Raw genomic sequence first — 17,196 nt, 5'->3', positions numbered from 1 at the left:
CTTAAGATCTCATTCTCCTAAGTAATAAATGACCCCCTGGCTTATATATTCATGAAAGCTGTAACATAATGGACTGTTATGTGTTTGGTTTTTAAACTGGCAGCATAGATTGCAGATTGGGGTCATGACCTCTTACTCACAGAATTGCCAGAAAAGAGTTGGAAAATAAAGAAGGAAAATAAGGAATGCCACAGGATACATAGGAAGGCTTGGTGAAAGAAAATACTTGGAAATAACAAAGATCAAAGCAGAAATAAATGAAATGGAGACTAAAAAAAAAAGAAAATAGAAAAGATCAATGAAACAAAGAGATGGTTTTTGAAAAGATAAACAAAATTGACAAGTCTTAAGCTATCAAGAAAGAAGACTCAAATAAATAAAATTAGAACTGAAAGAGGAGACTTTACAACTGATACCGCAGGAATACATAAGATCATAAGACTAATATGAACAATTATATGCCAACAAATTTGACAACCTAGAAGAAATGGGTAAATTCCTAGAAATATACAACCTACCAAGAATTGAATCATGATGAAACTGAAAATCTGAACAGACCAGTTACTAGTAAGAGGATTGAATCAGTAATCAAAAACCTTCCAACACACAAAAGTCCAGCACCAGACAGCCTCACTGGTGAATTCTACCAAACATTCAGAGAATTAATAACAATCCTTCTCCAACTCTTCCAGAAAATAGAAGAGGAAATGCTTCAAAACTCATTTTACAAGGCCAGCATCACCCTGATGCTAAAACCAGATAAGAATGCAACAAGAAAATAAAATTATAGGCCAATATCCCTGGTGAACATAAATGCAAAAATCCTTAATAAAATATTAGCAAAACAAATTCACAATACATTAAAAGTATCATTCACCATGACTAAGTGGGATTTATTCCAAGGATGAAGGATAATTCAACAACAGCAAAATAATCAATGTGATATAGCACATTAATAAAATGAAGGATACAAATCATGTGATCATCTCAATAGCTGCAGAAAAAGCATTTGACAAAATTCAATATCCATTTGTGATTAAGAAAAACATAGCGGCAATGTCCACAATAGCCAAACTGTGGAAAGAGCCAAGATGTCCAACGACAGATGAATGGATAAAGAAGATGTGGTATATATATACAATGGAATATTATGCAGCCATCAAAAGGAATGAGATCTTGCCATTTGCAATGACGTGGATGGAACTGGAGGGTGTTATGCTGAGCGAAATAAGTCAAACAGAGAAAGACATGTATCATATGATCTCACTGATATGAGGAATTCTTAATCTCAGGAAACAAACTGAGGGTTGCTGGAGTGAGGGGTGGGGTGGGAGGGATGGAGTGGCTGGGTGATGGACACTGGGGAGGGTATGTGCTATGGTGAGTGCTGTGAATTGTGCAAGATTGTTGAATCACAGATCTGTACCTCTGAAACAAGTAATGCAATATATGTTAAGAAAAAAAAAAAGAAGATAGCAGGAGGGGAAGAATGAAGCGGGGGAAATCGGAGGGGGAGACGAACCATGAGAGATGATGGACTCTGAAAAACAAACTGAGGGTTCTAGAGGGGAGAGGGGTGGGAGGATGGGTTAGCCTGGTGATGGGTATTAAAGAGGGCACGTTCTGCATGGAGCACTGGGTGTTATGCACAAACAATGAATCATGGAACACTACATCAAAAACTAATGATGTAATGTATAGTGATTAACATAACAATAAAAAATAATAAAATAGAAAGATAGATTTAAAAAAAAAACAAAAAACCTCTCAACAAGTAGGTGATGAAGCAATGTACCTCAACATAAAAAAGGCCATATATGACAAGACATAGCTAACATCATACTCAATGGTGAAGCTTTTCCTCTAACATCAGGAACAGTACATGGATGCCTACTCTTGCTGCTTTTATTCAACATAATATTGTGAGTTCTAGATAGAGAATTTAGTCAGGAAAAAGAAAAGGCATCCACATTGGAAAGAAAAAAGTAAAACTCACTACTTGCAGATGACATTATTTTATATAGAGAAAACCCTGAAGACACCAGCATTAAAAACAAAAACAAAAACAAAAACTTTAGAACTAATAAATTCAGTAAAGTTGCAGGATACAAAATGAATTACAAAACTCTGTTACATTTTTATATGTTAATAACAAAGTAGCAGAAAAAGAAAACAGTCTCATTTACAACTGCATCATGTAGAATAAAATACCTAGGAATAAATTTAACCAAGAAAAAGATCTGCACATTGAAAATTATAAGACATTAATAAAAGAAATTGAACAAGACACAAATAAATGAAAAGATATTCTGTGCTCATGAATTGGAAGAATTAATCTTGTTAAAATGTTCATACTATCCAAAGTAATTTACAGATTCAATGCAATCCCTACCAAAATACCAATGGCACTTTTCACAGAAATAAAAGAAACAATCCTAAAATTTCTATTTCTGGCTATGATCAAGAAGACAAGAAATAACATAATTCTGAATTGATGATCTAGCAATTCCACTTCTGGGTATTTATCTAGTTATTTCACTTCTGGGTATTTATCCAGAGGTAGGGGGAAGACTAACTGGAAAAGGTATATGTAGCCCTATGTTCACTGCAGCATTATTTATAATAGCCAAAATACAGAAACAATCTAAGTGTCTATCAATGGCTGAATGGATAAATAATATTTATACACACACACACAATCACACACACACATACAAAGAAATATTATTCAGCCATAAGAAAGAAGGAAATTATGCAATTTGCAACAAAATGGATAGACTTCAAGAACATAATGGTAATGAAATAAGTCATTCATAGAAATGCAAATACTATATGATCTCACTTATATGTGGCATCTAAAAAGAAGAAAAACAAAACTAAGTTCATAAATATAGAGAAGAGACTGGTGGTTGCCAGAGGGGGTGGTGAGAGGCTAGGTGAAGTGGGTGAATGAAGTCAGAAGGTACAAACTTCCATTTATAAAATAAGTCATGGGGATGTAATGTACAGCACAGTGATATAGTTAATAATTCTGTATTGTATATTTGAAAGTTTGCTAAGGAAGTAAATTGTAAAAACTCTCATCACAAGAAAAAAATTGTAATGTACAGTGATGGACATTAACTAGATTTATTGTGGTGATCATTTCACAGTATACAAATATCGAATCATTATGTTGTACAACTGAAACTAATTATAATGTTGTATGTCAATCATACTCAATAAAACAAAAGAAAACAAAGAAAAGACTTGGATCTAGAAAATCATGTTGGTGGCTTTAAGTGGTTCTGGAGTGGAGTGAAATTCTGTGAATGTCAGATAATGTTTTACATGGATTGTTTTAAATTCTACTCAATGTGACTCCCTTTCTCCCCAGGCTGATGTAGCTTGTGTGACCTTGAGCAATTTATTCTCTTTGAGAGAAACTCCTTTTACCTTTCAATAAGGAGGCATTCAGTTAACTATGATCATTTCTTTAATTTGCAGTATTATCTTCCTTTGAAAAGACCCCAGACTGCAGGAAGTTCTAAGGTAGGCCTTGAGTGTGTAACAACCTGAAGATTAATCCCCATCTCACAGAATTACAAAAAATCAATTTTGATAATGTACGTGTGTGTGTGTGTGTGTGTGTGTGAGAAAATGCTTTGTAATATGTAAAACAATAAAATGGGAAAGTGGTCTTAATATGCTGTCAGAGAACAGTATTTTTCACTGAAGACTACATAGCCACAACAATTTCACACTGTAACACTATCAATATTTTATTTTCTCATCTGACAGAAGGACCTGTCCTTAACAATGTCAGGGCAATTATTTGGTGGAAGGAAACCTTTTATTAACTCCACTGCCACAAGTTGAGGCAGGGTGGCTTTCAGAGCTCTTTACTTGAAAGGTGGATAAAGGTGAACAAGAAATTATTTCCTAGGGCAATTCCAGAGTTTAAACATACCAACACATTAGATGTAAAATATTCAGACTGGATACAGAAAGAGGTACCTAGGAATACACTCTCCCTATTCAGTAAATGCTCCTCTCCTGAAGTCCTTCTACTTGGTGAAGAACAATATAAACATGCTCCCATTCACTCCCATCTATGCTAATTCAGAACAAGAGGCTGAGGTCTTGGAGGCCAAGACCTGAAATGGTATCTCTGTGACCTTGTTTCATCAACCAGAATAAAGCTGTAAGAACTTAGAAATAATACCCATTATGGGATAAATAAATTACTCAGAAATACATGAAATGTTAATAACAAAGACAAAACCTTTTTATTCATGGGCAAATGAGGCAGTGTTTAAACAAGAAACTGCAAAGAACAGAGAAGCTCTTATAAGCAGAGGTTCTGAGGGTTTGAAAGCTTCTATTTAAGTTATTTTCATTAAGATTATATTTGTATAATACATGTATATAAACCAGGATGCTCAATGTTAAATAGAAAACAACACATTCAGATGCCCTTTCTGGAAGATTCCTAAGTCTAATACAGTACTATTTTTATTTATTTATTTATTTATTATTTTTTTTTTTATTTTTTAAAGATTATTTATTTATTTATTTGAGAGAGAGAGAGCACATGAGAGGGGGGACGGTCAGAGGGAGAAGCAGACTCCCTGCCGAGCAGGGAGCCCGATGCGGGACTCGATCCTGGGACTCCAGGATCATGACCTGAGCCGAAGGCAGTCGCTTAACCAACTGAGCCACCCAGGCGCCCCAATACAGTACTATTTTTAATTTGCCAGGGCACAGAACTCAAGAAAGTAATTGTACTAACCAAAAGAATTTTGTGCATACACACTTGATTTCATTATGGAAAAGCTGAAATAATTCCATTATTACTCGCTAATTTTTACCTTTTTGCTAAAAGAGCTGTTTTTAAACAGTAGTATAAAGTCGGAGTTGCAACGTCATCATGTTAAAGCTGCGAAATGACTCCTATATTTGCAAATGGCAGAACTGTGTCCATAAAAATATAAGTTTTAAAAAACCATAGATTAGTGAACATAAGTATTTCTGTATATATGAAGTTAGATCGCTTTTTTAAAAATAGCATATTCAGAAATTAGTATTTCTCATACTATCAGAAGAGATTCCTGGCATTTATAATTAATTAACTTGAGTGTCACACGTACAAATACTCTCCAAACATCTTGACCTTCTATTTTTATGGAAAGAAAGGGGAAAGGATTGTTAGGTAGAGTTCATCATTATTTTCACCGGACATTTTAAGAAACTGAAAAGATGTAACCCTCTTTAAGTTGGGAAGTAAATTAAACACAACAAAATTAAAAACAAAAGGATAACCCAGCTATATATTAGATATTTGCATCTTTATCACTATAAGAAGGAAATAACCAATCTATTATACTCCTGAATTTCTACTAATAAAATATTACCACTATATATTTTAAATGGGATTTCAAAATACACCATCTATATCATTTTGATTATTCCCAAAATGTGATCTAACAATGTTTCACCTGATAGTGACAACAAAACTATTCTGCATTAAATCACACCTACACTAAAACATTGTCATTATAGTAACCAATACTATTTCTGAGGTAATTTTATGAGGTTAAGAGTACAGTTCTCTAAACATGAAAACTGATCAGATTTCATCAAACTCAGGCTCTTAATCTCAGTACGAGCAGTTTTCTAAAATTTGCAATGGTTCAAGCTACATTTATTACTCAATGCAATTCTTAGCAGGGCTCATAATCTCTGTTTCCTGTATTATCATGGAAATCACTAACCTTGGCCATCAGACAATTCATAGTGTCAAATGCAAACATTCCACAATAATTATTTGTTTTAATTTAAACGAATAGGAAAAAAAAATGAAAAATTTTGATTACAGAGGCTAATTTTTAGGACAAAAGCACAAGGGCCAGGGTTTACAATTCAGGTTCCGTTCTTTTTTAGGATTATTGCACTGTGTCGGGGACCACTGCCTACCACTAAGGTGGTTGCTCATGGCGTGTCCCTGAAGCAAATCTCCCTGGAGCTATGCAGCACACCCGTGTCACCAAATGCAGTTACTGTGGGTAATTCTAAAGATACTATAATAAATTTATCTACTTTGTGAGTGCTTTCATAATCGTATCTGTAACCAATATTAAGAGCAATGTGGATGGCATTTGATTTGGAGAGGCATAAGTAGCTAAAACCCACAGAAAGAGATTAAAAGTGGAGAAAACAGTGTTCCAGGAAAACATTATTCCCTTATCTTCCTTTTGTCATGGCTTGTACTGCCATGAGAAAACCAGAAGGAATAGTAACTGATGCTATAAAAAATCTTCAAATTTACTAATAATGATGAAAGCATCCTTTAAAGAATTGAAAAATCTGCTCCACAATACCACACAGTAATAATGAGCTAATTAATACTTCACTGTCTATTTTATATTTAGACAAAACAAATAAAGGAAGTCAAATAGTTCAGGTTGTTGTTCAATTCCACACCATGTCCTCTGTGAGGTCTTGCTCCCTTAACAAAGTTTATGTGCCTGTTACGGGATTTATGACTCCATGTTATAGTTATTTGGACAGGTATCTATCTCCATGAATGGAATGCAAATTCTTTTCAAGTCACAGATTGGCTTTTATTCATCCTAATATGCTCCTAGCTTTATTTACTATTTTAAGAAAATCTAGGAATAAAATAAATATCGGGATAATTAATAAGACATAAATTATAGCTGAGATTTTAAATAATTTTTCTTTCTAAGTTTCTTTTATTTTTCAATTAATACCAATGATAGTTGTCCTAACCATTCTTGCCAGACAATGATAATTTTATTCATGTATGTTTTCAACAAATATGTATTGCATATTTCTATGAGCCAGTCTCTGGGTTTAAACCCTAAGGTAGAGAGTAGAAGAAGATATATTGAATATCTGCTACCACAGAGCTTAAATCATACATGCAGAACAGATATAAAATATGTCAGTAAAATAATATATTTTAAGTTCTATGATATTGGATTCAGTTAGAGCATATAGCAGGAAGAACTATTCTACAGTAGGAAGGAGTCCCTGAAGTATTTATTTAAAGGAGGAAATTCAGAATAGAAGAATTAAAAAAAAAAGAAAAGAAAAAAAGAACGGAAGAGAGATGGGAAGAATATATTATGCAATACTAAATTATCTGTTGAAGCAAATTTATGACAAGCTGCCTTAAGCTTTCAAGATACAATGTATAAATAATAACACTGTTCATAAAACTTAGTTTATTTTCACAGCACTTAAGAATAGATTTTTATGGATTATATACTAATCATTTATATCTTTGTAAATTAGACTATTTGGTATAAAACAAAACATAAATCCCTTTAGAAAAGTATATAACAGGGGTGCCTGGTTGGCTCAGTCAGTGAAACAACCAACTCTTGATTTCAGCTCAAGTCATGATCTCAGGGTGATGAGATCAAGCCTCGCGTCAAGCTCTGTGCTGAGCGTGGAGCCTACTTACTATTCTCTCCCTCTGCCCCTCCCCACCCCAACTCATGTGCATGTGCACGTGCACGTGCTCTCTCTCAGGAAGGAAGGAAGGAAGGAAGGAAGGAAGGAAGGAAGGAAGGAAGGAAGGAGGGAAGAAAAAGGAAAGAAAGAAAGAAAGAAAGAAAGAAAGAAAGAAAGAAAGAAAGAAAGAAAGAAAGAAAGAAAGAATATAACAAAAAAGTAAATATAATTTCTCACTTTTTGTTGATGATTTAAAGAAACTATGGAAATAAACTGGTGTAAAATGCTTTTGCTTGAAAGAAAATTTCATGAAAAACAGTAATTGTTCATTAAGATAAAACCTTATATATATTTTTTTATTCAATATCCGAGATTCTGATTCTGGAATAGGTAAATAATCTGAGTAAATAAAATTCTTGTTATCAAAAGAATACAATTCTTTTTAATTCATCAGAAATGGTAAAAGTTAATGTGAGATCCAAATGCAGTAATCTAGATTAAATTGAATTTTTCCTCTATCATCAGAAATAAGGAAAAATAGACTAGGTTTCTCTTCTGAATCAAATTTGAGTTTTCCTTAGATTTGATCCTTTTATAACATTAACCACTCAAAAGATTCATATTTGTAGAATTTCTTTAGATTAATAGAGATCATATTCATACTTCAAGAAGGCCCTTATATTTTACAAGATTGACAGAATTAGAACAAAGCCACTTGGGGGGCGCCTGGGTGGCTCATTCGTTAAGCGTCTGCCTTGGGCTCAGGTCATGATCCCAGGGTCCTCGGATCGAGCTCCCTGCTCGGAGGGAAGCCTGCTTCTCTCTCTCCCACTCCCCCTGCTTGTGTTCCTGCTCTCGCTGTGTCTCTCTCTCTGTCAAATAAATAAATCTTTAAAAAAAAAAAAAAAAAGAACAAAGCCACTTGGGTTAAACAGCAAACTAAGTAATCACTATTTCCCTTATTGTATGTACTGCAAGGAATTATACAGGAATCTCCTAAACCTCCTAATCTGTATCAAAGAAAACATCCTAAAACATATTTTTTAGTGTCAGGATTTTGATAATGTCAAGACAAAAATGAAATCACTTAAATTAGGCTTCATTCATATAACTCTTTACTTCAATGGAATTATTAAAAATTACCCCTAGTTTATCTCATCCTCAATGTCATTTTTTTTTGGAATTTTATTTATTTTAAATATTACTTCCAGAAGTAGTTTTGTGAAATAATTCTGATCTTCAAAAAATACTTAAAGTAATGTTTACTCCAAGACAACTAAATCTTGTAAGATTTATCTTCAACATGCATTAAGAATGATCCCTCCAAAGGAGTGTTTAAATAGAAGATTTTTTTTTAAGTATTTAAATAGAAGATTTTTTTTAATGGAGTGTTTAAATAGAAGATTAAAGCACATTTTTATCCTTTAAAATTTTATTTATTTATTTGAAAGAGAGTGAACAAGAGAGAGCAGGGGTGAGGGAAGGGGCAGAGGAAGAAAGAGAAGCAGACTGCTCACTGAGCAAGGAGCCCAACATGGACGTGGGGCTGGGGCTTGATCCAGGGACTCCAGGACCATGACCTGAGCCGAAGGCAGATGCTTAACCCACTGAGCCACCCAGGTGCCCCAACACATTTTTATCCTTAATAAACAAATATTTAACTGGAGAAATTATAATGAGGATATTATTTTCAGCCAAATATTAAGAACATATTAGCATAAATGCCTTTTCAGAGCTGTACTTTAATGTTAAACCCTCAGGTTTCATCAGGCATCATTGTAAGAAATATCCAAATGAAAAATCATTTCTGTGTTCATTATAAAACTATACCTTATTTTTTTTTCAGTGTACCCTTCACAAAATTTCCAAGGGAGAAATTTCCTTAAGCAGTTTAGCAAGAGGGAAATCTTTGCTTCTCTTCAGGAACACAAATGCTTCCCTCATTTGGGTAAGAATTATGCAAGTTATATATACATTCCTCACATACATTTATTAGTATTTGAGTGTGCTTGCGTGTGTGAGATGAATTTCAGGAAGCTAAAAGTCACAAAATATAAATAACTCAAATTAACCAACCTCATGTTCCTTCCAAAATCTTTGTTTTCTATTTCCATTTTATTCACTTTATTGCATATGTTTTCTTTATTGCAAACCTTTGGAAAGGAGTGAATACATAATTATATTGTCACAGAAGAAGAAATATAAGTCCTATGATGTTCTTTTAACACATACTGGTATTTTTCAGAGGCTCTTACCCCACAATTCACTTGTTTTCTAAAGTTAACTATAATTATTTGATTGACAAGGAAAAAATAAATCTAAAGAAAATATATACATAGCCCAGTTTTTTGTAAACTGATCAATTCTGGCAGTAAATCAAAGTGTCATGTTTTTGATTTAATAAGAGAAATTATATGGTACCTCTAATATGTGACAAGAGAGTCACAGAAGAATCAAGCAGTCATAGTGCATGTAACAATGCCCAAGAGTAAAGTGATTAATATGTGGGGTCTTATTTATTTGAATGCAGCTATTTATTATTTGTCAATTATCCTATAATTCCTTTAATACTCTTCCTGATTAACTGGAATTAAAATAAACAAAATAGAATAGAATGAAATAAAATTTCTCCTGAAATATAAAGGCTTTAAGAATTAGCAAGAATAATTTAGTAAGTCATAAGTTTTATGGCTCTTCAAAATAAATAACTTTTGCTCTGTGAGAGTCCATGTGAAGAGATAAGAAGACAAGCTACAAACTGGAATAAAAAACTTACAAACCACATAGCTGCCTAAGGACTACTATCTAGAATATATAAAGAATACTCAAAACTCAGCAGTATAAAACCCAAATAATCCAGTAGACACAGGCAAAGGAGTGAACAGACATTTTAGCAAAGATTTTACCAATGGCAAAGAAACACATGATAAGATGCTCAACAGTAGTCATCAGGGAAATGTAAATTAAAACCACAATGAGATATCACTCTTGGAGTAAGCAGTTAGTTAGGCTTTAAAAAGATGCTTGGAGACCAACAAAGGGGGGAATCAAGCCCATTATTAGGAAAGTTAGGAACCTGCCCTTGCAGCATTCCACAAACTAGGCCACAAGAAACCAGATCAAACCAGAAGGCCCAAGACAAAGAAGGTTGGAGACTCTGACCAACTTAAGGAAGAAAAAGCATGAAACCATGCTCCCAAAGAAATCCCCTTCCCAAATAATTAATATTCCATCTTTTAGTTAACAACTATCAATAAAAGGAAGACCCAAGGGCGCCTGGGTGGCTCAGTCATTAGGCGTCTGCTTTGGCTCAGGTCATGGTCCCAGGGTCCTGGGATCGAGCCCCGCATCGGGCTCCCTGCTCAGTGGAAGGCCTGCTTCTCCCTCCCCAACTCCCCCTGCTTGTGTTCCCTCTCTCGCTGTGCCTCTCTGTGTCAAATAAATAAATAAAATCTAAAAAAAAAAAAAAAAAAGGAAGACCCAAACTCTGTGTGCAGCTTTCCTTTGAGTTCTGCCTGCTCTCACATCTCGAGAGTGTACTCTCATTTTCTCTCTCTAATAAAATCTTAATTTGTATCACTAAACCACTGTCTGGTCTGTCCTTGAATTCTTTTGTTGGGATGAGACTAAGGTCCTCTGGCTATGTCCCTAGGGTTGGGCTGGGCAGAGGCTTCAGGGCTAGGAGGTCTCCCCAGTCCACCTGAGAACATCACCACACACATAACAGTTCTCATAAAAACAAACATGCACTTACCATATATGGTAGGTGGAATAATGCCAACCTGTTCCCCCCAATAAGAGATATCTATATCCCAATCCTCAGAACCTGTGAACATGTTATTTTACTTGGCAAAAAGGACTTTGAAGGCATGACTAAGTTAAGCATTTTGAGATGGAAGAGTCAACTGAATTATCCAGGTGGATCCAATGTATTCACAAAGGTCCTCATAAGGAAAAGAGAAAAGGAAAAAAAAAAAAAAAAAAAAGGGCAGGGCAATCAGAACCTGCCTTGACAGAAATAGAGGTGGTGGTGCCTGGGAGAAAGAGATTTGAAGATGCTACACCACTGCCTTTGAAGATGGAGGAAGGGGCCATGATCAGGGAAAGTGGACAGCCTTGAATCTGGAAAAGCTGGGAAGTAGATTGTTCCATAGAGCCTTCAAAAGGAACACAGCTCTGCAGTCACCTGGATTTTAGGCCAGTGAGATTTCTAACCTCCACAACTGTAAGCTAACAAATTGTTCACTGTTTAAGCCACTAATCTTACGGTAGTTTGTTAGAGTATCAGAAGGAAACTAATATTCCATACAACCCAGATTGTACTCTTGGGGATTTATTCCAGGGAAAGGAAACCAGTTGACACAAAAATTTGTACATGAATTTTACAGAAGTTTTATTTATATTTAAAAACCAGAGACAGCCCAAATGTCCCTCAACGAGTGAATGGTTAAACAAACTGTGGCACATAAGTACCATGGAATACTATTCTGTAAAAAAGGAACAAATTATTATACATACACTTTGGATTATTCTTCACGGGATTATACTAAAGGGGAAAAAAAAAGCCAATTTCAGAAGATTATATAATATACAATTCCATGTATATAGTATTTTGAAATGACAAAATTTTAGCAAATGAACATGTTTGTGTTTTTACTGATGATTTAGGATAGTAGAGGAAGGGAGGAAAGTTGGGGTGAAATCTCGTGTTGAGGACTTTGGTAAATCAGCAAGAGGATTTCTACTGGTACAATGATTGAAGTTTTAGTCTAACTGATGAAAGTCATATAATTCTCCCTTGGCTATTTAATTAGAATCCAAAATAGTCACACTGCCAGTTGTACTAATTAAATTTGTTTTTATTTTCTTCCTCGAGACAAGGCCCTCTGGTACATGCAAATAAGTGGAAAGCCTTCAGAAATAGGAAATAAATTGAAGTATCATCTACTCACCTAACTATTAATGGAGCAGCTGTCTTAGGAAGTTAACATTTAAATTGCATAACCCCACAAATTTGTTAAGATATTCTGAAACGGTTGCAACCAATTCTCTGTAGGAGCTTGTGAAACAGGAAGTTGAAGAGCCCCTGATTAAAAACATTATTCATTACAAAGATTTATATTTAATGCCTACCTTTCTAAGATACACATCTGCAAAAGAGATTTTTTTCATATTACCAAGAAATCTTCTATTAGTGCATATGCTCAGTGATTGAAATGACACATGCAGATGAAAATAAAATGCTATTTAACCTTAAACAAATTCCTTTTCATATGTTAATTTATTTTTTCTTATTTATATTATTGTTAGACTTCCTAAAAGATCATTTCAGTCACAATGATCTTGATCATGCATCTAAATTCATATTTAGACCCAACAAAATCTCAAAATCTGAACAAATTATATGCAGAGGTAATGCACTATATATATGTATGTATATTGTTCTTCAATCATTTTTACATTTAAAAAAAATTAAGAATAGAAAAAGAACCAGAAAAAATGTATTTTTTTAAGAGCCAGATGGAAGAGGTTACAAATCAACTAAGAATCTTTTATGAGTCTAAAGATCTACCACTGGTGAAATGGAGAACATATAGTTTTAATTTGGTTACTTGAATGGCAATACACTTAAATAATATAGTTTTTTTTAATTATGTTATTACGCTATGAATTTTGGTTTGAGCTCATATTCATAAATAGTAATGTAACTTTAAACAGTTTTGTAATAACAACTGATTATGTTCTAAATGTTGCCTGTGAGTAGAAAGTAATCTCAGCTTAATTAGCTAGTTACTTCTATATGCTAAATTAGAGCTATATTACAAAATAAAAGCCTTTAAATTATATAATGAAATCTCCAAACATAATTACCAGAATCTCTACAGGAATATATAATTACTGTAGGCTAAATTCTTTCTTCAGCTTCATTTTTGCATCTCTCACAGAAGCCAGTAGACACAAACTGCATAGCTACCTAAGGGCTGAATAACAACTTACTGTGAATTCTTCTGGGCAATGTCCAAAAACTAATAGAGGATATATCATGAAAGCTGAAAATAAATATTTCCAACAATGTATAGTGAAATCAACTTAAGACACCATCCATTAAAAGAAGAATCTGGAATGTTCAATGCTAACCTTGATTTTCTAATCAACTTCACTCTCTGCCCTTGAAGAACTTACTTAATTAGTCTATGTCTAACTTTATGCACCTGTAAAATGGAGATAATAAATATTCATTTACCTCATGGGATGTTTTGGGAATTCATGATTGTAAAATGCAAAGAGTTGTGGTTAAAAGTTGTGGATCTAAGTGCAGAATGGGCAGCATGTCAGATGGTATGCTTCTGTTCTGTGTCTAGAATATTGTGGTAAGTAGTATGCAATGCTTGATAATAACTGAATTTAGAATAACCATCAGTCAGAAAATGGAATATGTAAGGATATTGAGCAAAATGAAAAAAAAAATACAGTCTGGTGGGAATAGATGATCTGATTTGTAATCCTACCACAGTGGATTAATAAATCACCACAAACAACATACTCAAAGTGTTAACAATTTGAGCAGTAAACATGACTAGCTGGAAAGCATATGTACAACATACTGGTCAAGATCATGAGCTTTACAGTTATACAGACCTGGTTTTAATCTCAGTTCTACTTAATATGTGACCCTGAGTTGGGCACCTGGGTGGCTCAGTTGGTTAAGCGACTGCCTTCGGCTCAGGTCATAGTCCCGGAGTCCTGGGATCGAGCCCCACATCGGGCTCCCGGCTCAGCGGGGAGCCTGCTTCTCCCTCTGACCCTCTCCCCTCTCATGCTGTTTCTCTCTCTCTCTCTCTCTCAAATAAATAAATAAATAAAATCTTAAAAAAAAAAATATGTGACCCTGAGTAAATAACTTTGCCACATTAACTGATGTTTGGCTTCCACCCCAGAACATATAAATCAGTCTCAGGTTTGTGATCCACATGCACTCTATGTAGGATGTGTCATCATCTAAGATGGCAAAAAGAGGGAAGAAAAATTTGGAGAGAAAGGGAAAAGACTAGTATTGTTTTCTACATAGAAATTTCTACATTCACATAAAAAAAATATCTAAGGGAAGGGAGCTGACAATGTGGTTTGAGATCATAGGAGAGATATTTAGGCAGGGATATAGATTTTGGAACAAACAATATATAGCTAGCAGTTTGAAGTCATATATGAAGGTGAGATTACCTAAGCAGAATAGTTAAAGTGGGAAGACTAAATGTGAGAAGACAGAAAACATAAAAGATGGCTCCCATGATGCTCACTTTCTGGTGTCATACCTATGTGGAGTCCCACTCCTTAAGTGTGAAAGGGACTTAGGACTTGCTTATAACAATGAATGGAATGGACATAATGGTCTACATATGATTATGTGACTATATAAGATTATAGCATTCATCTTACTGAATTTCTTTCTCTTACTGGCTTTGAAAAAGCAAGTGGTCATGTTGGGGAACATCATGCAGTGTGCAATTACAAGTGATCGCTAGGGGTGCCTGGTCAGCTCTATCAGAAGAGCACAGGACTCTTGATCTCAGGGTCGTGAGTCTGAGCCTCACTTTGGGTGTAGAGATTACCTAACTAAATAAACTTAAAACAATATAAACAAACAAACAAAACAAAACACAAGTGACCTCTAGTTGCTGAAGGTGGCTTCCAGCTAACAGCCGACAAGGAACTGAGAACTTCAGCTTTGAAACTGCAAGGAATTGAATTCTGCCAACAATCTGAATTTTTAAGTGGATCCTTCCTCAGTTGAGCCTCATATGTAAACACATTTTTGATAATCACCTTGATCACAGCCTTGCAAGTCTCTAAGAAGACACAGCTAAGTCATATGTGGACTCCTGATCCACAGAAACTGTGAGATAATAAATGCATATGTTTTAAGCTACTAAAATAGTTGTAATGTCATTACTCAGCAACACATAACTAATAAAATGAGTAAAAGGATCACTGAAGGAAAAGGGCAGTATTCTTAGATGTGGAAAGAAAACAAGGTTACAGTTACATTATAACGTTTCTATTATTTAATTTTGAATGGTATTGTATAGGCAGTGTGATAGGATACATGTATCCAAAGTATACAATTCTGCCTTTTGGTGCATCTGCTTCATGTAAACCTAACATGCAAAGTGGTTGTTGGAGCACTGAAAGGACAAAGAGCAGAAAGCTCCCCTAGTGAATGGCACAAATTTCAGGAATTGCTTTTGTGCTAGTGTTTCTAGAGTTCAATCAAAATAACCTGCATGTGTGGTATAATATTATCTAAGATTTACTTCTATTAGAGCTTCCTTCATGGCTATATGGATCTACCAGAGTGAAACTAAAAGTTGTATGTAACCAGGTTGATTTAGGTTTATTCAAATAGCAAGAGCTTTAGGAAGAGAATGCTCAATACTCTGGAATACAGAAAAGATATCAAGACAAGAACTAACAAGTGCCCTTCAGATTTGTCAGTTAAGAGTTCAAAAATTACTCCAGAAAACACAGTTTCAGTGGGCTAGTGGGGTTCAAAACCAGATTACAGGTGATGACAAAGAAGCGGTACCAATGAGTGTAGACTATTTGTTCCAGAATCTTAGCTGAAGAAAGGAGAGAGATAGGGGAAAAAGTAGATCGTAACATATGGTTTCATTATGGGTTGAATTATGTCCCCCAAGAGAATTGTTCAAGTCCTAACTCCTAACCTGATTACATCTGCAAAGATCTTATTCCCAAATAAGGTCACATGCAAACTTACGTGACGTGTGTGTATAGCTAGCAGTTGAAATCATACATGAAGGTGAGATTCATACACATGTGACCATATTTGGGAATAAGATCTTTGCAGATGTAATCGGGTTACGATGAGGTCATACTATATTAGGGTGGGCCCTAGTCCAAAATGACTGGAAATGCAGAAAAGAGAACACCATGTAAAGACACAGATACATGTAGACATAAAGGGAAGACAAGACAGCCATCTGAAGACTGAGGCAGAGATTGGAGTTATGCTGCAAATGAAAGGATGCCTGAGGCTACCAGAAGCTGGAAGAGGCAAGGAAATATCCTTCCCTAGAGGCTTCAGAAGAAGCATGGCCTTCCAGTATCTTGGTTTCAGACTTCTAGGCTCCGGAACTGTGAGAAGATAAATATCTGTGGTTTTAAGCCACCCAGTTTGTGGGTAATTTGTTATGGCACCTCTAGGAAACTAACACAAGTTTAAAAGGAAATAATCTTATGATGCAAGTTTCTTAAATATATTCATACTGAGAAGAAGCCAAGGCAATAGAGAAGTTATAGATTCAATTAGAAAGGGAAAACCTTAAAGGAGGAATATCCTGGAAGAGACAAGAGGACAGAATCAAGAGGAATGTTCAATGTATAGATCACTTCCTCACAAAACCACCTGAGTGATTGTTTAAAAAGGCAGATTCCTGGGCCCTTCAAAAATGTAAAAAAAAATTGTGCCTGATTGTGGAGTCTGGGTTTCTGCAATTGTGATCTGATCACAGTAAAGTTTAAGAAACACTGATCTACTCACTTATATGTGGAATCTAAAAAAACTAAAAACTAAAAAATAACCTCCCCAAGCTCATAGATACAGAGAATAGATTGGTAGCTGCCAGAGTGGGGGCGGGGGCAGGGGAGGGGGAGTGAAATCCATGAAGGGAGTCAGAAGATACAAACTTCTGGTTATAAAATAAATGTCATGGGGGT

General features: G+C 34.9%; 1 protein-coding gene across 11 annotated transcripts in view; it reads right to left on the bottom strand.

Annotated features, from left to right (window-relative positions):
• The window catches only part of CCSER1 (coiled-coil serine rich protein 1), a 1,348,832-nt gene that overhangs the window by 543,921 nt on the left and 787,715 nt on the right, over positions 1 to 17,196 (bottom strand). The window lies entirely within an intron of this gene.

The sequence above is a fragment of the Mirounga angustirostris genome, unplaced genomic scaffold, assembly GCF_029215605.1.
Source record: "Mirounga angustirostris isolate CCGP_5_RB_7025 unplaced genomic scaffold, mMirAng1.0.hap1 SCAF_2, whole genome shotgun sequence".
In the NCBI taxonomy this organism is placed as follows: domain Eukaryota; kingdom Metazoa; phylum Chordata; class Mammalia; order Carnivora; family Phocidae; genus Mirounga; species Mirounga angustirostris.
The sequence above is the reverse complement of the archived record's forward strand: the minus strand, read 5'-3'. Positions and strand labels throughout refer to the sequence as shown.